The sequence below is a fragment of the Triticum dicoccoides genome, unplaced genomic scaffold (genome assembly GCF_002162155.2).
Source record: "Triticum dicoccoides isolate Atlit2015 ecotype Zavitan unplaced genomic scaffold, WEW_v2.0 scaffold115528, whole genome shotgun sequence".
Lineage (NCBI taxonomy): Eukaryota > Viridiplantae > Streptophyta > Magnoliopsida > Poales > Poaceae > Triticum > Triticum dicoccoides.
Genome location: NW_021180220.1, coordinates 18,076 through 26,620, shown reverse-complemented (window position 1 = coordinate 26,620; position 8,545 = coordinate 18,076). Strand labels below are relative to the sequence as shown.

The following is an 8,545-nucleotide window of genomic DNA, read 5'->3' as shown; positions in this document are numbered from 1 at the left end:
CAGGCGATCATGGATCTTGTTCTGGTAGTTCTGCTCCTCATGATCCGGGTTTCTTCACTCTAGGGTTCACACAACGTCGGTTGCCGTCGGCTGTGCGCACCACCTCTATCGTTATTTGATGTGGCGGCTAACCTAGGTATCCGACGGCAGAGGTAATCACAGATCTAGCTAGGTTTTGAGATCGTGCAGTTCCTCGCAATTGAAAGTGATCACGATGGGTGCCGTGGCCATCTTCCTTACTAGGTTTGGCAGATCTGAACGGCCTCGGTTGGGGTTGTTTACATAACATTCGTGATCATGTGCTATGTGTTGTATATTTCATCATTGATAATGTTTGCACATGTGATGATACATATTATTTGTTGTAGGAAATGGCGGACGAGGAGTTAACTGATATCATGGTAGACATGGAGTTTGGAGAATTGATGAAAGACTGGATAGAAGATTGGTCAGATGATGAAAATTCAGATCATGGAGATCGGTTAGAGAATGGGAACGAATGGGACGATCTTAATGTGAGTGGCATTGTCATGTTGTAATTTTTTGGTGGCATCCGACAACATTAAATCTTTGTGTTGAAAATTTATAGATCGATGAGCTTGATGATGATCAGGAAAACAACTCGGAGCTCTCGAATGAAGATTGCATAGTCAGGTACGGAAGTGAAAATTTTTGTTGGCATGCAAATTGGATTTCTTCTGGAATATTATATAATAAGTAATTATGTATTTGTTTTGTATTTTTCAGCTCATTTCCGAATGTCATATTGCGTATGACTATTACGGTGAATCCGACGCGGAGACAGGCCTTAACGACGAATCATTAGATCCACCTGATTCTGGGGAGTCGCAGTCGTCGGTCATCATGAGTGAGGTATGTGTGTAATCAATGTTCTATGGAAGTAATGTTAAACCATAGAAAACTGTTTTCATGGCTGTGGTATGATTGTGTAGGTGACACAAGTTGATGGGGCAAAGAATGTCCAAGATACTGCCAGTGCAGATGATAAGAGGGATATGTTCATGCAGATAATGGAAATGACTTTTACGTCTCATGATGCTGCGTATGATTTCTACAACATCTATGCTGGAGATAATGGTTTCAGCATTAGAAAGAATAAGGTCAGGTATAGCAAAACCGTCACATCATATCGTTATAGGCGGTTTGTTTGTTCCAGACAAGGGAAACGTGACAGCAAGTTGCTAACCGAGGAAGGACACAGTCGTAGGCTCAGAGCCGAGACACGCTGCTTTTGCCAATAGCACCTGACTGTCAAGCTTGATCAAAAGCATGGGGTTTGGTATGTTGAATGTTTTGAGGACAAGCATAGCCATATGTTGGCAGGACCGGACGAGGTACCTTTTCTTTGGTCCCACACAAAAAGTACCAGAAGTATGAGATAATCTCCATGGGAGCTGCAGGGATTAGAATTCACGACATGATGGATTCCTTCATCAGCAAACATGTATGGTACGGAGGTGTTGGTTTTACCAGGCGTGAAATATACAACCTTTGTGCCAGGGAGAAGAGGAAGCTGCTTTCAAAAGGTGATGCTGCCACAACCATAGGCATCATGGCCAGTAGGAAACAGAGGGATCCTAGCTTATTTTTCGAGTACAAGCTAGATAAGGAAGGACATTTGAATAGGATGTTCTGGTGCGACTCCCAGTCTCGTCATGACTATGAGGACTTCGGCGATGTGCTTGTATTTGACAACACGTACAAGATGAACCGCTATGGTATGCCATTTATACCTTTTGTTGGTCTTAACAATCACTGAAGGACCACTGTTTTTGGTTGTGCCATAGTCTCGGACGAGACCGAAGAGACATACGTGTGGCTGCTGCAGACTTTTTTGAGGTCCATGTGTCAAAAGATGCCAAAGAGTGTAATCACGGACGCCGACGCTGCGATGATTAAGGCAATTCGCGAAGTCTTGCCAGACGTGTGGCACCGTATATGTACGTGGCATATAGAAAAAATATGAAGATTCACCTCAGTCACAAGTCCTTGAAGGAGTTCCGAACTCTTATGTACTACAGCACGTCCACGGCCACGTTTGAGGAGAGATGGCACGCATTTTCCAAAAGATGGCAGTCGGAAAAAACTGTAACATGGTTGAGACGATGTATAAGAAGAGGATACTGTGGGCCGTGGCTTATCTAACAGAGTGGTTTTGGCTGGGCATGAAAAGCAACCAGCAGAGTGAAAGCCTGAACTCATGCCTTCACCTCCACCTAGACGGTGAAATGACCCTGGTGGATATGATTTTGCACTATGAGAACGCCGTTGTGCGTATCCGTGAAAACGAGGCACGAGATGACTGCACGGCCTCACAGAGTTTACCGGTGCCAGTTACTAGCTCGAGGGAACTTGAGATAGCTGCTTCTCACGTCTTCACTCCAGCAAACTTCTATATGTTGCAAGATGATCTTAGAAAAAATGGCGGCATGGAGATTGTAGAAATTAAGCTGGGAGACGGATTATACTAGTACATCGTGACCTGGAAGAATAACCGGAAGCGCCATTTTTGGGTGGAGTATAAACCAGTAAATTCCGTAGAAACTATAAGGTGTAGCTGCAGAAGAATGATTCGAAAGGGTCTACCTTGCAAGCACATATTCCATGTACTAGAGCACTTGAACATATCTAAAATATCAAAGTGTTTAGTTCTTGTTCGGTTCACGAAAGAAGCAAGGTTGGGACTGCCCGCGAGGCGCACAAGCGATCTGTTGGGATTTGGTTGGACTGGGGCAGGGGAAAGAATGAAATATAGCCAGGTGAGTTTGTTAGCGTCAGAAGCTATGCATGCGACATGCAAACACCCTGCTTTGTGGGATCAGTTATAGGAGAGTTTGAAGGTTGTGATAGCTAAGAGTCATGAGTATGATCTGCTATAGGAAAATTTGATCAAGCAAACAAATGACATCAGTAAGTGCGGAGTTGAATATGTGGACGATGGTGAAGGCAACATGATTGCTTTTAAAGATCCTATGAAAGTGTCAAGCAAAGGTGCAACAAAGGTAGATGAGAGACACCCCGTCTCGAAAAATTGTAGACCACTCTGTTTTGATGAGTTGAAAACCCGGTGCGGCGCTTGCAAATTGCTAGGACACACTAGACGTAGCAAGAAATGCAAACTAAATCAGAAGTAAGTATTTGTATGCATTGTGGATTATTAATTTTTTATCATTCATTAACTTATCTTGTCTTTTATCATGTGTAGAAAAGTGGAGAAGGAAGAAGAGTAGAATACTTGCTTCAATTATTTACTGTGTTATGACCGGGGCGGGAGGTAGAAAGAATAATGTACATTTCCCCTCCCCACGTCCTAAATTCCATTAAATAAGTATCTGTACCACTCTCCTCCCCACCACGCACTCACCCACCTCCCACGGGCGCCGGTTCGGACTCCCCTGTTATCCCCACCTACAGTAGATCGAGAAACGCTCGCCGGCGACCGCTGCAGCCGCCTCTATGGAGAGAAGCCTCGGCTGGCAGCAAGCGATGATTGAGCTCGCCGGCGATGACGAGGTGTGGCGTGCGCAGTTGATGGAGGTGTGCGCCTGGTTCCCCAGCACAGAGATGTTGGTCAACCACGCGCGTGGCCTCGTCAAAGTCCTCACCGACGACGAGAAGAAGCGCGCCTTCGCCGATTGCCGTGGTATCCCGCCGGCTGTCCTCCTCGTCTGGGCAATGCGAGAGGCCACGCTGAGCGACTCCCCTGTTCAGCACGCAAGGTGGTGGATGTACCGCTCCACCACCATGCCGTGCAGATGGTAGCGCCGGTCGCCGTCGAGGGTGGTAAGACAATGCCCATCGACGTCGAGCTCCTTCCCCTCCTCCCTGACATAGTGAAGGTGGAAGCAGAGGAGGTGGCTCAGGATCAGGTGGCGCAGCTATCGAACAGGACGGCGGTCAAGATGAAGACTTCTACGTGTGTGGTGCGCCGCTCACGCCGCCTCAAATTTCTGTAGAAGTGAAGATGGGCACATTTGCTGAAGGAGGAGGAAGCTGCTGGTAATCTTTAGTTAGGTATGCTATTATATGTTTCAGCATATAAGTTAACAATATTTTGGGTTTGATGTTGGTTAGGTATGCTGGTATATGTAAGCATATAAGTTATGCAATCGGTACGGTTTGGTCGGGTACTATGTGACTAAAGAACTGAATATCTAGTGCTCACCCTATGTGTCAAGTACAGAATACTGATTATGTACTGTTGCTTGATACGTCTCCAACGTATCTATAATTTTTGATTGCTCCATGCTATATTATCTACTGTTTTGGACAATATTGGGCTTTATTTTCCACTTTTATATTATTTTGGGACTAACCTATTAACCAGAGGCCCAACCCAGAATTGTTGTTTTTTTGCCTATTTCAGAGTATTGCAGAAAAGGAATATCAAACGGAGTCCAAACGGAATGAAACCTTCGGGAACGTGATTTTTAGGAAGATTATGATCCAGGAGACTTGGACCCTACGTCAAGAAAGAAAGGAGGAAGGCACGAGGTAGGGGGGCACGCCCACCCCCCCAGGGCGTGCCCTCCACCCTCGTGGGCCCCCTGTTGCTCCACCGACGTACTCCTTCCTCCTATATATACCTACGTACCCCCAAACGATCAGATATGGAGCCAAAAACCTAATTCCACTGCCGCAACCTTCTGTACCCACGAGATCCCATCTTGGGGCCTGTTCCGGAGCTCTGCCGGAGGGGGCATCCATCACGGAGGGCTTCTACATCAACACCATAGCCTCTCCGATGAAGTGTGAATAGTTTACCTCAGACCTTCGGGTCCATAGTTAGTAGCTAGATGGCTTCTTCTCTCTTTTTTGGATCTCAATACAATGTTCTCGCCCTCTCTTGTGGAGATCTATTCGATGTAATCTTCCTTTTATGGTGTGTTTGTTGAGACCAATGAATTGTGGGTTTATGATCAAGATTATCTATGAACAATATTTGAATCTTTTCTGAATTCTTTTATGTATGATTGGTTATCTTTGCTAGTCTCTTCGAATTTACAGTTTGGTTTGGTCTACTAGATTGATCTTTCTTGCAATGGGAGAAGTGTTTAGCTTTGGGTTCAATCTTGAAGTGTCCTTTCCCAGTGACAGCAGGGGCAGCAAGGCACGTATTGTATTGTTGCCATCGAGGATAACAAGATGGGGTTTTTATCATATTGCATGAATTTTCCCTCTACATCATGTCATCTTGCTTAAGGCGTTACTCTGTTTTCTTGAACTTAATACTCTAGATGCATGTTGGATAGCGGTCGATGAGTGGAGTAATAGTAGTAGATGCAGGCAGGAGTCGGTCTACTTGTCTCGGACGTGATGCCTATATACATGATCATACCTAGGTATTCTCATAACTATGCTCAATTCTGTCAATTGCTCAACAGTAATTTGTTCACCCACCATAGAATACTTATGCTCTTGAGAGAAGCCACTAGTGAAATCTATGGCCCCCGGGTCTATTCTCATCATATCAATCTTCCATCACTTTATTATTGCTTTGCTTTTATTTTACTTTGCATCTTTATCACAAAAATACCAAAAATATTATCCTATCATATCTATCGGATCACACTCTCGTAAGTGACCGTGAAGGGATTGACAACCCCTTATCGCGTTGGTTGCGAGGAGTTATTTGCTTTGTGCATGTACGAGGGACTCGCGCGTAGCCTCCTACTGGATTGATACCTTGGTTCTCAAAAACTTAGTGAAATACTTACGCTACTAAGCTGCATCATCCTTTCCTCTTCAAGGAAATCCAACGCAGTGCTCAAGAGGTAGCAAGAAGAATTTCTGGCGCCGTTGCCGGGGAGTCTACGCAGAAGTCAACATACCAAGTACCCATCACAATCCCTTATCTCCCACATTACATTATTTGCCATTTGCCTCTCATTTTCCTATCCCCCACTTCACCCTTGCCATTTTATTCGCCCTCTCTTTTTCGTTCGCCTCTTTTTCGTTTGCTTGCCCTGTCGTCATGGCTAGTCTTATATCTTCTCCGTTGTCTCCTGAGAATGAAGTTCTAAATTTTAAACAAAGGGAGGGAGAAAATCTAAAAGACGCTTGGTATAGAATTTCAATGCTCAAAATAGATCTACCAGGAAGCAATCTACTTCAGTTCTTCTGCGCAATTTTTATGTAGGTGCTAATCCTTGGTATAGATATATCCTTGATACCATTATCAGAGGAAATTTCTTGGGTAGCCACACTTTTGACTCTTATAATGCTATGATAGATTTATTTGGCTCACCACCTCTTTTGGTTAATGGAACTATGTTAACTTTGGAGCATGTAATGCAAAGACTTGAAATTCTTGAAAATAAAGTTGCTACCATAGAGTTAATTGAAAATCTAGATAAAAAGATCCACAACCAAATTACCCAATATGGATCTAAGGTAGGAGTAACTTTGAAAAATATTAAGGAGAAGGAACCCATAGTTAATGAGATAATAAATCAAGATTCCACTAGAATCGATAAACTTGAGGGTATCATTACCAACTTGGGAACCGCTTTTTATTCCATAAAGAATACTCCAAGTCCTCCTACTAAAATTGCCAAGCTTATGTATGTTCCTAAAAATAAGGGTGAATCCTCTAGTAAGGAAACTGCGGATCTTAAATCTATAAGTATTCATCCCAATCTTTTTGCTATCATTAAGGAACCCTTTGCTACGAATGAATTTTTCGATCTTGTGCCTAAAAGTTTGATAATTACTAAAAAGAAAGAAATTTCTAAGGAATATAGATGTCTCATTGAAGAATTGCCTACCAAAGATGGTAATACCTAGATATATCCTTGCTTTTATGCCTAGCTAGGGGCGTTAAACGATAGCGCTTGTTGGGAGGCAACCCAATTTTTATTTTTAGTTTTTTTTGCTTTTGCTTCTGTTTAGGAAAAAATCTTTGATCTAGCCTCTGGTTAGATGTGTTTTTATGTTTTAATTAGTGTTTGTGCCAAGTTAAACCTATAGGATCTTCTTGGAAGATAGTTATTTGATCTTGCTGTAATTTCCAGAAACTTTCTGTTCACGAAAAAAATTGTTAAAAATCACCAGAACGTGATCAAACAGTGATTCCAGTTGCTTCTGATCAATAAACAAATTGCCTAGGTCGTCCTAGTTTGGATGATTTTGTGGAGTTCAATAAGTTTGCGTTAGTTACAGATTACTACAGACTGTTCTGATTTTGACTGATTCTGTTTCTCGTGTGTTGTTTGCTTATTTTGATGAATCTATGGCTAGTAAAATAGTTTATAAACCCTAGAGAAGTTGTAATACACTAGGTTTAACACCAATATAAATAAATAATGAGTTCATTACAGTAACTTTAAGTGGTCTTTTGTTTTCTTTTGCTAACGGAGCTCACGAGATTTCTGTTGAGTTTTGTGTTGTGAAGTTTTCAAGTTTTGGGTGAAAGATTTTGATGGATTATGGAACAAGGAGTGGCAAGAGCCTAAGCTTGGGGATGCCCATGGCACCCCCAAAATAATCTAAGGACACCAAAAAGCCAAAGCTTGGGGATGCCCCGGAAGGCATCCCCTCTTTCGTCTACTTCCATCGGTAACTTTACTTGGAGCTATATTTTTATTCACCACATGATATGTGTTTTGCTTGGAGCATCTTGTATGATTTGAGTCTTTTCTTTTTAGTTTACCACAATCATCCTTGATCTACACACCTTTTTAGAGAGCCATACATGATTTGGAAATTATTAGAATACTCTTTGTGCTTCACTTATATCTTTTGAGTTATATAGTTTTGCTCTAGTACTTCACTTATATCTTTTAGAGCACGGTGGTGGATTTGTTTTATAGAAATTATTGATCTCTCATGCTTCACTTAGATTATTTTGAGAGTCCTAAATAACATGGTAACTTTATTAAATAATCCTAATTTGCTAGGTATTCAAGATTAGTAAAAACTTTCTTATGAGTGTTCTGAATACTAAGAGAAGTTTGATGCTTGATGATTGTTTTGAGATATGGAGGTAATAATATCAAAGTCGTGCCAGTTGAGTAGTTGTGAATTTGAGAAATGCTTGTGTTGAAGTTTGCAAGTCCCGTAGCATGCACGTATGGTAAACGTTATGTAACAAATTTGAAACATGAGGTGTTCTTTGATTGTCCTCCTTATGAGTGGCGGTCGGGGACGAGCGATGGCCTTTTCCTACCAATCTACCCCCCTAGGAGCATGCGCGTAGTGCTTGGTTTTTGATGACTTGTAGATTTTTGCAATAAGTATGTGAGTTCTTTATGACTAATGTTAAGTCCATGGATTATACGCACTCTAACCCTTCCATCATTGGTAGCCTCTTCGGTACCGTGCATTGCCCTTTCTCACATTGAGAGTTGGTGCAAACTTCGCCGGTGCATCCATACCCCGTGATATGATACACTATTTCACACATAAACCTCCTTATATCTTCCTCAAAACAACCACCATACCTACCTATTATGGAATTTCCATAGCCATTCCGAGATATATTGCCATGCAACTTTCCACCATTCCGTTTATCATGACACATCCA

General features: G+C 42.3%; 1 pseudogene; it reads left to right on the top strand.

Moving 5' to 3' along the window:
• Positions 1 to 371: 371 nt before the first annotated feature.
• LOC119343096 lies at positions 372 to 6,569 on the top strand (annotated as a pseudogene).
• Positions 6,570 to 8,545: the final 1,976 nt, after the last annotated feature.